The following is a 14,479-nucleotide window of genomic DNA, read 5'->3' as shown; positions in this document are numbered from 1 at the left end:
GTAAAAAAGGAGGGGGGCTGAAGAAAAATATAGACGAATAGCGTTGCAATTCCAAAGGCAGTTGGAAACCACATGTATATTGAGGTACTGACTTGTACTTTCCCATACAGCACTGTGTGTATTTGTATGAGTGTGAGGAAGGGATATGTTTGGATTGTTCCAGCACTGATATGGGCTCAAAGACGCTTACAAAAGGCTAAGTAAAATCATGACCTATGGGGCCGATGCTAGTTTCAGAAGGACAGAAAACCAGGAGAACACTGACATGTTGGGAAAAGAAGAGTCTCATCATGACATTGTAGGTGTTGACAAAATTCAAGAACATGTTCAACATAACTGAGAGTAACAGAACTGAGTGGGTAGAGTCGTGGTCAGAGACACGAATATTGAAGCTTATGTGGCTGTGACCCGAATAAGGAATCCATTGTTCTTTCCTTTGTGCTGCCTATTTTTATACAAGAAACCTATCAGAGGGGTGAGATACAGCTTGGATAAAGTGGGAGAATAAAAGCTTTATGGACAGAGAAAGTATAGAATTCTTCTGCTGTAAGAGGCAGGAAAAGGTTTAGAAGAAAAGGAGGGCAAACTATATGTTTTTAAAAACGAACTCGTATTAGGATTTGGTGCATGAGCAATATACTTAATAGAAAAGGGGGAATGGCAAGCATTTTGGAAAAAAATAAAAGTGGACCTGATCTAAAATGTGGTGCAGAATTATTGATGATATGGCAGGAGGAGAAAGAGAAAGTGGGTATAAATATTTGAAAGGAGTTCTTCAAGTTCAATTAAATGCTTAGGCAAGTCCCCAAATTAAATCAGATGCCAAGAAATAGTTGGCAAGCAAAGTGTAGTAATTAAGTGCCATAGGGCCAGGAAGTGCTGAGCCTCACCGCATTATGCCACCTTTTCGTGGCCCTGTTCACCATTCCGTAATGGGAAACTTAGTAAATGAAACAAACAGATCAGAGTCCAAAATGGCACAAAAAAAGATAACTGAAACTAGATACTAAGGATAAACACAACTGTGGCCAGAGATGTGGATTCCAAGGACAACTTTGCATTGGCCAAATGGGAATTTACTCTCTTGTATAAAAAAACGTGCCAGGCTCCTGGGGTCCAGCCTGAATGAAGGAAGATGCAGTGTTCACAGATGAAAGAAAAGCAGACTGTAAGTTAATAAGCTATTCATGTCCTTCAAATAAAGATATCCATGGATTCATAGCCTAGGCAATAACAAGAGTTTCCACCTTTTAGTGTAAGTTCTAGTAGACAGGTACTGGGTTCATGCTGCAGGCTAGCTGGAAGCTCTAAAGTACCGACAGTATGAGGCCCATTCTCAGATCGGAATGTAAATATCAGCATCTCGAAATATCTAAGAGCTCCTACCAAAGTTCCAACGTTAATTCACTATTTGTAAACTCTGTAAATACATATATTTCACACATACTTTGCTTTTATTTTGATTTGGATGTTATAATGGGGTTTACAAATTAACGCAAGTAATCCCACCTCCAAGTCATTTATTTTGGTGTTTTATATAGTTGTTTTTGTATAGTAGAGTGGCCTTTCTGGTGGAGTTGAGGAGGGATTAAAAAAGATTGCAATTGGCAGAGGGAAGTAACTTGGAATTTATTTGTGCCTTAGATCAGAGTATCTAGCAGACACAGTGAATTACTTCACCTCTAATGGGTAGCATTAGTTTCACTGTTTATGAACACAAAGAGGAAATTGTAGCAGCTGGAGGAAATTTCTATTGCCACCCAAGCATTTTGCAAGGATCAGAAACCAGTTAATCCAATGAATTAGAGTTGTACATATTATAAAAAGTAGATATTCAGAAATTACTTTTTACTTATTATTAAAAACCAGTAGAGGATCTACAGCAGAGCAAGTCCTATGCGTCATCGGTATACAGTAGGAAGTGTTTTTCTTTTCTTCATTTTCGGAAGACAAATGATTGCATCCATTCACACAACATCTTTTGAATGAAGTAGATCTAGGGACCATGACCTCTAATTTAGAGATGTGCGAATGGGTGCAGAAAGCTCTCTGTGAACTGCCCGAAGAAGTGCAGCCAGTGGCAGAGCTGAGACTAGAGCCCTGCTACCGATTCAAATGTTCTTAAAACTGGCCCTCATTCCTTTATACTCCTTAAGATACATTTTTTTAATGTTTATTTATTTGAGAGAAAAAGAGAGAGTGAGAGTGCATGAGCGGGGGAGTGGTAGAAAGAGAGAGAAAGAATTCCAAGTAGAAAGAATTCCTCTGTGCTGACAGCACAGAGCCCAAGGTGGGGCTCCACACTACAAAACGTGAGATCACTACCCGAGCCAAAATCAAGAGTTGGTTGCTTAACCGACTGAGCCACCCAGGCGCTCCCTCCTTAGATTGTGAAAGCCTACATGGTCACTGGAATATAATTCTTTTATAAAGCAGACTGGACTATTAGAATATCATAGAAATTGTAATATGGGATTGCTCTATACTTGATAAATGTCACTATATCACCAACAATATACTAAATTTCAGGTTATAGCCTCAAGTGTCTTTAACTGAGTTGCAGAAAAGCATAGCAAGCAGAAAAGTTTTCCAATTTTATAACTGACAACCAAGAATACATGTAATAAGTTTTGTATAAAAATTACTTTTGAATGGCATTATGTGTTAGAGAATTTTGCCTAAATAAATAAATTATCTGTGAAATGGGAATAAAGCCTATGACTGCTTTGCTTTCTATAGAGTCAGGATTAATGAATAACCCTGACAGACTGCTCTAAAATGATTGGAAAAGACTTGAAAGAGGGATTCAGGGTATTGTCAAAACACTAGGATTAATGGGGAAAGAGATTTTGTCCAAGAGGAAATGTTAATTTATTTATAATTTAAGTAGTAAATCCAGAAGACACTTATGTGTACTCTCCATTAGAACCACATCCTAAATATAAGGTTAAAGCAGTTTTATTTCATCTCCAAAGAGAAACAAATAAGAGAGAAATTTAAATTTAAGCAATAGAGATTAAGACTAGATGTTTTTAAATCTCGTTACTTCACAATCTGCTAATTTATAATTTGTTATAGCTCAACCAGGAATGGATTGAGCTTTAATGTAATACTTATCCTTTTTTTTTCTTTTTTTTTAAGAGACTTCCTAATTAAGTTAATAAACAAAATTGTTCTGTTCTTCTGAAGAGAAATATTTATCTTACTTAAACATTCAGGCTGGTTTTAAGTAGCTTAATAGTACCTACTGGCTACAAATAATAATTCTTCAAATGTTCATTCTAACAATCCAAACATTTTGTAGAATGTCTGCTTCTCAACACTTTATTTCCTAGTATTTTTATGTTACTACCTGTAATTGAAAGTCATTCAATTGCCTTTCAATTTTTAATCATAAACTTCAAGATTTCTAGTGTTCAAACTGACCAGTCTCCTGAGAATCCAGCTTTTCCATAACAAGTCTCAAACCCTCTGCTTCTCTCCCAGCTTTTCCTAACGGGCTCGGTTTAGACCTCTTGATTATTCAAGTAGATTACTGCAAGCCTTCTGTATGTCATAGTTTCTCTGGCACAGACACTGTATCTCACTGGTCTCTCTCTCAGTGTTCATCTGAATACACTGTTGCCATAATATTTGGAAATGGCAGCCATTATTACTACCTTAAAAAGTTCTTTAATGATTCCCTTTTGCCTAGAGAATAGTTTGACACCATCATCATGTCATGCATAAGGATCCATGCCTCACCCAAGTGTTCTTTTACATTTTCATCTGCTAGCCAAAGACTCCATTCACAGAGCTTACACTGAGGGTTATTTGCTTTTCCTGGATCCCTACCCCTTCATTTTTCATGCTTCATTTTCTTTTCTTTCTTTTCTTTTCTTCTTTTTTCAAACTGGTTATTCTTCTAGAAATGCCTTTGGTTGCTATCCTGGTCTTTTCTACAAATAGGTGAAGAGCTCATGTATCCAGATACATTCAAGCTTTACCATTTCTGTGTTGACTTTCTCAACCATTGTTTTTATGCATGCCTCTTGAACTTTGTAAACACATTGGTAAATAATAATGATAGCAATGTTTATGGAACGCTTTCACCAGTCACTGCATGGATTATCGATTTAAAACTCACCACAATTATATGAGAATGATCCATATTAGCTCCTGTCACTGATGCAGATCCTAAGGCTTAAGGAATTTAGGTAATTTGTTCAAGGTAATTTAGTTAGTAAGTGAAGGAGCTGAAGTCAGATCCATGCACTGCTATCATACTGCCAATGGTATTCATTTGTTTTAGGTCTACCTCTGCATCCTAAAGCAAACTCGGAGAAAAGAAACAATGCCTCTCCAGTATTTCCCACACCCAGTAGACATTGTAGAATGAAATATAAGAATATAACAATAATTAAGTTGTGACAGGAACAATTCAAAGATGTACTGAAATCATTAGTAATGTGATTGTAAGATATATGATTATGGTCATCCTTGGTTTCCTACTGCGTTTATAACATTTCATTTTAACAAACGCCACATCTGGTTTTCTATCCAACCATTATACCTTGCCTTTACTTCTTTGCTAAAAGAAGTCTTGTTTGGGCAAAGGTGTGAAGGACTATATAGTTTAGGAGAGACTTCAGGAGTCAATACTAATTAGTCTAAGCCAATCAATTATTTCTTCTTTGCTGGTGATTACTTTAGGAGTGAGCATGTGATACCATTCTAGCTGGAAGAACTAATGTTCCAGGAAGTTTCTGGGAAGATTTTATTACTCTTAATGGGGGATATAAGAAAGAGATCCTCACTTTTGGCATTTGGATGTGTGCAGTGATGTGTTTTCTGGTACTCCTGTAAGCATCTTTGATCACAAGGGGAACAGACTCTGCTAAATATTACAAAAAAGGAAAGATGGAAAGGGTATGGGTTGTTGTCCTGTGTTAGATGCTGAACTAGTCAATTCTGGATCTATTCCATTTCCAGACATTTTATAATGTGATGATACATTTTCTTTTCTGCATATGTTACTTGATTTTTTTTTAATTATTGGCTCTTAGTAGTTCCATTATAAAATGTCTAGGTGTGGTTTTCTTGGTATTTATCCTATTTGGTTGGGATTTTTGGGTGACGTATTTCAACAATTTTGGCAAATTCTTGTCTATTACCTCTTCAAATATTCTTTCCAGCTTGATCTCTCTCTTCTCTCTTTCTGCAACTCCAATTATTCATACATTACATTGTTTGCTGTTGTTTCACAGATCTTAGATGCTCTGTTCTATTTTTTTCCCTCTTTGTTTTAGTTTGGATTGTTTCTGTTGGAAGTGTCTTCAAGTTCACTTATTCTTTCTATTCTGCGACCCATCTTCTGATAAACTCATCAAATGATCCCTGATTTCTGGTATCTGATATCATGGTTTTTATTTCTACTTTGCCCATTTGGCTCTTTTAAAAAATGGTTTCCACAGTTCTGATGAAATTTATTCTCTATTTACTTATATTGTCCACTTTTCCACTTTCATTAACATATTTATCATAATTATTTCAAAGTCCTTATCTGATCATTCCAATATCTATTCCAATTCTGTATCTGCTTCTATTGATGGGTCACATTTCCTTGCCTCTTTTTATGTGTCATCTTTTTTATTGCATGCAAGGAATTGCATCTAAAAAATGGTAGAGACTAAAGTGAATAATAGTAAGACTCAGAAGCATGAAGATTCATTTTTCTTTCAGGCCACTAGGGTGAGGGGTTGAGTCAATCTAATCTCTAGATGAGCTGAGATTGTTGTTACTATAGTTGGATCCAATTGAACATTGGCTTCACATGATTTGAGATGGAGATCAAGACATTTCTTTCAGCAGGACTGGAGATCTAAGCACCAGGAGACTCTTGATACATCTTGTGCTTTATAGTCCACCCCAAGTTTTCAAGCCATGTGACATCTCATGTTCACGGCAGGTTACTACTTGGTCGGGTTATTGTTTGTATTCCTAGCTCTCCATTGTTGATCCCAGCTTTTTGTGCCTTAGGACACTGCCCCCCCCCACACCTCCCCCTCCTGCTGCCATGTACCCAGGTTTTGGAGGACTAAAGGGGTAGATTCTAGGAAGGCCTGAATTACCCTTCAGGAATTTTTCCTCAGTTCTTTAGCTCTGCTCCCAACTTTGCTGGCTCTGCCTGCCTGGTCACCAGGAAGTGGTCCCTCTCAGCTCTTCTGCTCTCCCCCAGCTTTGGGCAGCCACTGATTCATACTCTGTGGGGGATGGGATTGCTAACCCTGCTCTTAACCTCCTTCAGGCTTTGGGCTCTACTCAGTCTTATATGTGTACTTAGGAAAGGCCTACAGGAAAGAGTTTGTGGGTGGGTGCAGATTCTGTATGTGACTGTTTTCCACTGAATTCTAACCTGTCATGCCTTAAAAGTCCATATTGACCTTAGAAGTTTCTAAAAATTATAGTGATTTATCTTTACCTTTGTCCTTCTTCCTTCACTGCTCCTCCAAGAATGACAGTCGGTTGTGGGAAGAGCTTGTCACTCTCTACATTTCAGTTACTTGGGTTTCTTTGCATCCTCATTCTTTGCATCATGATTAACACACACACACACACACACACACACACACACACACACAAAGTTATGACTGTATAGATTATCTGGGTTATTCTCATTGTTAGGATGGAAGGACATTATCCTGTAACTGTCTTTAACCTAATTGAAAGCAGAAGTCTCTTTAAGACACTTTTAATTGAGTTTTCTGTTACTTGGTGCTGAATTTAGCCTAATCAGATCTATACTATATTTGAAATTGTTCTTCAGGATGAGAAAACCATAGATCATTTAAATTACTTTTTTCCTCATTATAAAATTAATCTATTTTTGTGGGATGCCTGGGTGGCTCAGTTGGTTAAGAATCCTACTCTTGATTTCAACTCTGGTCACAATCCCAGGGCCATGGGCTCAAATCCCACATGGGGCTCCATGCTGGGTGTGGAGCCTGCTTAAGATTATCTCTCACCTTCTTCCTCTGTCCCTCCCCACTTGCACTCTTGCTCTCTCCATCAAAAAAAAAAAAAAAGCAAGCTAAACTAAACTAAAATTAACCTATTTTTGATATAGAAAATATAAAAAATACAGAAAAACCACAGAGGAAAATTAAAATTACCCATAGTCACTTTTCATAGATATAAGCATTAATATCATTTTGTTGTATATTTTTTCAACTTTTTGTAATATATATCTATTTATCCATAGCTTAAAGCAAATGTGCACTTTTATAAACTGCTTTCTATTTATGCAAGACTATATCACACACATTTTCTGTATTATTAAATATTCTAAGAGCATTACTTTTAAAGCAGTATTATATTTTATGATTTTTCAAAACTTTGTATTTAATCAATTACATATTATGGGGCATTCTGAATGTTTCAGATTTCTCACAATGCCAAATAGCCCTGTCATGAAAACTCTTCTATTCTGGAAACTTGTTGGTGGCTAATCCTGCACCAGTTGTGACATCCATGCCACTGTTCTTTCCTCTGCCACTGCTCTTGACTTTGCCACACACATTACTTGTAATGGAGCAATAGGAAGTGTACAGGTCAAAGTAAAAATGAAGATCAGGGAGTTTATTATGGTAAAAATTAGGACCTAGTCTAGGAGACCAAAGTGTAAGGAGTCAGCAACTCTGGAACTCAGTATTTTTTATTACTGCAAGAGCATCCTCATTGCATTTTTCAATTGTGGTCTGGTCTCTATCTAATTTATCTAATCATATTATTCCCTCTGTTCAAATCCTGTAGTGTCTTTTTATAGATTTTAATAAAAATCAAACTCCTAGCTTGCTAGGCCAGACCCTTCATGATTTTGTCCCTGCCTAGCATGTTGGCAACATCATTGGCCAATACCCAATATAGACCTTTAATCCAGTGAGCTTCTAGTTTCCCAAACAAATGTGCTTAATTTCTCTATGCGTTTACCTATGTTCTACTAAATGCCTCAAGTATCCTTCCTTGTCTCATGCCAGTCGTTATTCTTGTTAATTTCCATTCATCTTTCGAAAGCTCCAGCTTCATCTTTATTGGAAATACTTGATAATTCCTCAAACTAATATAGATTCCTTCCTTTTTGCTGCTCAAATATTGTATTCATACACTTATCATAGTACCAATTGTACCATAGTACAATTTCTAGTTTTGTTTTATTTTTCTTTGCATAAACACTGGTTTTGTTTTGACTTTATATTCCAGGCACTTAGCACAGAGCCTGGATCCTACCAATTTCTTGGTCAATGTTTATTGGAATCCTATAATAATGGTGATATATCAATCAGAAAAAAAAGTGAAAGTGCCTAATTACCCAGTCACCCACCCTGACCCTCTTACCTCAAGCCTTCCACGCATCAGTAAGAGAGCCTACCCACCATTTATAGAATTGTTAGGACCAAAAATCAAAAAATCATCCTTGATATGTCTTTTCCCTCCATAATCATAACTCATAACCTCCATTAGCAGGCCATGTTGGGACAAATGTATCATAACTCTAACCATTTCTCATCCTTCCATCATTGCTATCCTACACCAAGCTATTTCTTCCTGTCTTGGCTTCATACTAGTCTCCCTCTGTCTGTTTCTTTCTTTCTTTCTTTCTTTCTTTCTTTCTTTCTTTCTTTCTTTCTTTATTTTTTTTTTAATGTTTTTATTTACTTTTGATGGAGAGAGAAAGACAGAGCATGAGCAGGGGAGGCGCAGAGAGAGAGGGAGACACAGAATCCAAAGCAGGCTCCAGGCTCTGAGCTGTCAGCACAGAGCCCGACATGGGGCTTGAACTCACGAACCTGAGATCATGACCTGAGCCGAACTCGGATGCTCAACCGACTGAGCCACCCAAGCGCCCCTGTCTGTCTCTATCTCCCTCCCTCCCAACTTCTCTCCCTTCCCTTCTTTTCTTTTCTTTTTTTTTAACTCTAACATTTCACCACAGTCTATTCTTTACATAGTATCTGGAGAGCCCTGTTAGAAATGGAAATCATTCCATAGTTCTCCAAACAGCTTTACCATCATATTTAGGATGAAATTCATAGTTTTTTGCCAAGCCGTCAAGGTCCCACATAATTGGCAACTGCCTCTCTCTCTCTCTCTCTCTCTGTCATTTCAAACACTTCCTGCCTTGATCTTTCCTGTCTAATTGTCCTGATTTTTGTACAGTTCCTCAATACATGCTAATCTAGTTCTCACCTCAGGGACTTTGCGTTTGTTGTACTCTTCTTCACACCATTCAGGTTCCTGATCAGAGGTTACCTCCCCAGTGAACTTGAAGGGTCCTGTTGCTCTAGCCTCCATCCTACTCCCTAGTTTCATTCTCTAATCCTCTTATCTTCCTTTGTTTTCTTCATGACACTTATCACTAGAGACTACATCATGCATGCATTTTGTTTACTTGTATACCTTCTGACTTTTCACCATAATATAGGTTCCATGATTCCACAGGCTTTGTCTTGTTCACTGCAGTATTAACGATAAAAGTTTACTGAACATATAAATTAAGGGATGCATTTCATAGTCTAGGTTCTATTTTTTCTATACTTTTTATATGCTGTTTTATTGGAAGATCTTCCCAACTGTTATGAACATGATTCCCTGGAAGAAATACATAATACATCACAATATATACACTCAGAAACCTACACATAACTGATAAGTATGTCTCACAAAACAGTACTTATCTTTACTGTATGAAATGCATTCTCTTTTTTCTGTTCTTTTTTTTTATGTTTATTTTTGAGAGAGAGACAGAGCGCAAGCCAGGGAGGGGCAGAGAGAGAGGGAGACACAGAATCTGAAGCAGAGCTTCGAATCCAAGCTGTCAGCACAGAGCCCGACGTGGGGCTGGAACCCATGAGCAGTGAGATCATGACCTGAATCTAAATTGGACACAACCAACTGAACCACCCAGTCACCCCTCTTTTTTCTGTTCTATTCTATTTTTCATAAAACTGATTTTACTACTGGGACACCTGGCTGGCTCAGTCGGTTAAGCGTCCGACTTCGGCTCAGGTCATGATCTCACAGTTCGTGGGTTTGAGCCCCACGTCGGGCTCTGTGCTGACAGCTCAGAGCCTGGAGCCTGTTTCAGATTCTGTGTCTCCCTCTCTCTCTGCCCCTCCCCCACTCACGCTCTGTCTCCCTCTGTCTCAAAAATAAATAAACATTAAAAAAATTTATTAAAAAAACTGATTTTACTACTTAGAAATGGATTATAAACAGAGTTACTACTTATGGCTTTGCAGGCAGTATCTGCCAAAGAGGTTATCGCCATATTCATGTATCTATCTGTGTGAAAGTAAGAGTGTAAACATATGCGCATATTTGAAAGTATTATTACATTAAATTTATTTTCAGAATAACAGACTTACAATAAAACATAAATTTAGTAAAACATTTCCTAGAAATTAGGATTTTTATTCAACTAGCCATTTCTTTTGAAATATTGACTTAGCTTTGAGACAATATTCATTTTTTTAAATTGGGTTAACCATAAAATTAGTTAAAACTAAAAATGATTAAACAGAATATTTTCTACGTAAGGAAAACTGTTAAAAACAGGGAAAATGTTTATAGTTTTGCTAAGAAAATATGTGCGACAAAAATCTAAAAGTAAATATAAGAATAAATGAAAGTCATTCTCTTGAGTTCTGATCCAGAAGTAAGGAGTAAGGAGATAGGTGTACCCTCTCTGCGAACTTGTCTTTAGAATTTAAATCTGGCAGCAGGGGGAGTACACATTTAGGGGCTCTGTGGAAAAATGGCACTGATGAAGGAGGGTCAGAAAAGTTGGAATTAGGTCAAGGAATTATCTCTGTATCTTTTTTCTTTTTAAGCCTGTAAATTTCACTTTGATTTGTCATGTTCATTCATCTTGTTGCATTTCTCAGGCAGAACACTGGGGAACAGCAAAGAGAATTTTATTTATATAAATTAATGTGCTAATTAGCAACAGTCTCACAGCTCTTGGAAAATTGCCATTTCATTTTATTGCGCATTAAAGATTGGGTATCCCAACCCTTGTATGCCATTGGAAATGAAGAAATAACCCTCCTAAAATATTTTTGCCTCTCCAAAGGGAAATGTTAAATATAGTGGCCTCATGCTCATTTTCTGAGTGCCTCCTAGTAGCCTGTTTTTGTTTTTTTTTACTATTTGTGCTTTTTCTTTAGACAAAGAATCTTTTTTCTTTTTTTAATGTTTATTTATTTTGAGAGAGGGAGAGTGTGTGCATGTGTGTGCGCACACACACACATGCACCCCAGCAAGTGAGGGAGGGGCAGAGAGAGAGAGAGGGAGAGAGAGGGAATCCTAAGCAGGCTCCACACTGTCAGCATAGAGCCCGACACGGAGCTCAAACTCACAAAGGTAAGATAATGACTTGAGCTGAAATCAAGACTCAGACACTCAACTGACTGAGTCACCCAGGCGCCTGTCTCTCTCTCTCTCTCTCTCTTTTTTTTAGCTCTTACATCTTATATCAATTAACAATTGCATTTATATATAAAATAGTGTATGTGTGTATGTGTAGTGTGAGTGTGTGTGTGTATCCTGCTATACCCAGAAAAAAGTATTATGCTAACAAACAAATAAACCATGGAAAAATGCATAAAATATGAATCTCAAAGGCTGGAATATTTTAATTAATATTTAAAATTTTTGGATGCCATCCTTTAAAGGATGAGTTCCAGAAGGTTGTATGCTGTGATCTATCCATATTGAGCTGAACGATCTTCATCAGCTAACTGGACTTTTTTTCAATTTGATGATTGCACAATGAGTGAAATAGTTACATCCTTCCTATTTCAGAGTAATATTTTGGGAAGAAATAAAAAGTGCTTCAGCTTTATTGGAATATCTCTGAACTTTTGTAAATTCAATGATATACACTTGAGATATTCACTACCACCACATATACCAAAAAACTCCAACTGCACTAATATGTGTAAGCATTGGTTATTAATTAATGCATCATTTAATACTAAATTCATACAAATGTCCTCTTTGTTTCTGTCCATCCTTCTTATATTTAAGATTTAGAACAGCCGGCCTGGTTTTCTATTTTATTTTGTTTCCTTCAAATGCTGCTAAAGGAGGATTTGGTTTTTTCCTGCAACTCTTATGATTCCTTTCTATCAAAAGAGGCATAAGACTGATTTTAACAGATAGGTAGTTTGTGAAGTTCATTTGTGAAGTTTAATCACAAAATAGGCTAGGCCTTCTGGAAAACTCTACTCCTGGTTTTCTTCCCACAGGAAAATCTCAGTGACTGCTGACAAGGATGTCCTATCCTTTCTATCTCCTCTATGTCTTCGAAGTTGAAGAAATGTTCTTGGGTTGAAATAGCTTAAATTGTTCTTGTGTATCCCAGAAAAAGAACAACAGCATTTCGATGATCCTTTTTATCTTCTGTGAAATAGAAAGAACACCAAAGAAAATGTCATGCAAAGTGTAGGGGATGAAAGCAATGATTGTGGAACATAGAAGTGTTACATGTTGCCATAGGGATATAGGATTATGAGGGACTCAGCAGAATGCAAAGAGGGTAGGTATGCTTCTTAAATGGCCTGTTCTCATTCCCCTTCCTGCCAAAAAAAGAAAAAAGGGAAAAAAAAGTTCCAGAAAGGTGAAAGTATAATATAGTATAAAGAGAACTACAGCAATCAGTGTGTTATGTGACCTTGGTTCTGGTCTTGGCCCTCCTGCAAAAGAGTTACTTCAGTTCGGGCCAAACTGTGTTATTTTACTGGCACAGTGGTCTTTCACCTTTGAGTGAGATGGCTGGCCTCAGGAAGTCAAGTCCATTCTAGTTTCATAATTCTGTAGCTGTATTTTTATTTTTCAGAGACTATATAACCTGTTGACAAACCTCTACATACTGGCTATTGCAAACCATTAAATAAATTATGAAAAGCAACAGTGGAAAAGTCTGCAGTGTTAAATTCGGCCGAATTCTCCAAAAACATTATATAATGAAAGTGGTAAGGTAAACAAGTAGTTTGGTAACTCTCAACAATTCTTGTGTTTAAAATATTCTGGAGTTGAAATAAAGCAGCTCCCATCTGTTAATATCTATGTGCAGTATATAACATGTTTTACTATGAATGCTGTCCAGGGAAGTAAAAACAAAGGAGATCTTACAGAAGTGATAAGTGATAGGCTAGCAGCTTTTTAAAAGCTATTGCATACTTTATTCTGTTTTAAGTCTTTTCTCTAAAAGCCAATCAAATGAGGACTATTTGGGAACATCAGCATTAGCTCACCAGACAATGGCATTTGCATCTTGAATTATTCTATTAGATTCTAACCTTGGCACAGTGTAACCCTTTTGCTGAAATATTTATAATTGCCTAGTAACATGGGAAATAAACAATTTATTCCTATTATCTGTGTGCATGTTTTGATACAGAAGAAGCAAACTGTGAATGACTAGATACTAATAAGATCAAGGAGTGTCCCCAGCTTGTCATAATGGCTAGTAACAAATATTTGCACCAAGCCTTGGTTATCCAAATATTCCTTGTGAAGAGTGGCTGAGTGGGTTTGATTTCTCTAACCTTGCAGAATCATTTTATTCTATTGTTTCTGTGATAGATATGGAGGGTAATGCAGTCCAAAGCCTCCAGGCAATGCATGAATTGAATATTTGCTATTTGTGTAGCATGTTGTTTCTGAAGCATCTAATTTGGGAGTGATTTAGTAAATACAATCATCGAGAATGTGGTGATGTTTTCCCTTTAGTTTTGCACAGGGAATTTTGAAAGAGTCTCCCTCCCCCGAATCATTTGTAAGAAAATGAGAAAAACAGCCTAATTTAACACTTGTATTTTGAAAAATGAGATGAAAAGCAAGATATATGTATTTTTGGTGTTAGGGTCACCAAGTTTGAGGGAAGAAAATAGTTTCAACTAAATGCATGGATCCACATTATGAAATAGCCACAGTAAAAAAATTTAATGTTTATTTTTGAGAGAGAAAGAAAGAGAGGGTGTGTATGCAGGAGAGGCAGAGAAGGAGGCAGAGGATCCCAAGCAGGCTCCGTGCTAATAGCAGAGAGCCCGACGCCAGGCTTGAACCCAAGAACCATGAGCAGAGAAGTCTGACGCTTAACTGAATGAGCCACCCAAGCGCCCCTAAAATAGCTACATTTTTATGTTTACTTTCATACCACCAACAGAAAAACCCCGAAATTGTTACAGAAGAGTGCTAACACTACCTTACTTGGTTTAAAAAATCATCTTTGCAGGGCACACATGTATTGCCACGGACAGTATCTGCAAACCTGAGCTTAGCATCAAAAAGAAACGGCTTTATTGCAAGTCAGAGCTGCTTTAATTTAATGAACTAATATTAAAAAGTTTCACATAATTTATCTCTCACCGTCTTTCAGCTGGAAAGTATTCATTAAGGAAAATATGTGCTAATGTTAGCAGCATAAACAGAATTC

At 37.1% G+C, this 14,479-nt stretch overlaps 1 pseudogene; it reads right to left on the bottom strand.

Annotated features, from left to right (window-relative positions):
- Positions 1-9,330, bottom strand: part of LOC122210576 — a 41,713-nt pseudogene extending 32,383 nt beyond the window's left edge.
- Between the last annotated feature and the right edge of the window lie 5,149 nt (positions 9,331-14,479).

Source organism: Panthera leo, chromosome F2, assembly GCF_018350215.1.
Source record: "Panthera leo isolate Ple1 chromosome F2, P.leo_Ple1_pat1.1, whole genome shotgun sequence".
Classification (NCBI taxonomy): domain Eukaryota; kingdom Metazoa; phylum Chordata; class Mammalia; order Carnivora; family Felidae; genus Panthera; species Panthera leo.
Note: the sequence above shows the minus strand (reverse complement) of the source record. Positions and strands in the feature narration are given on the sequence as shown.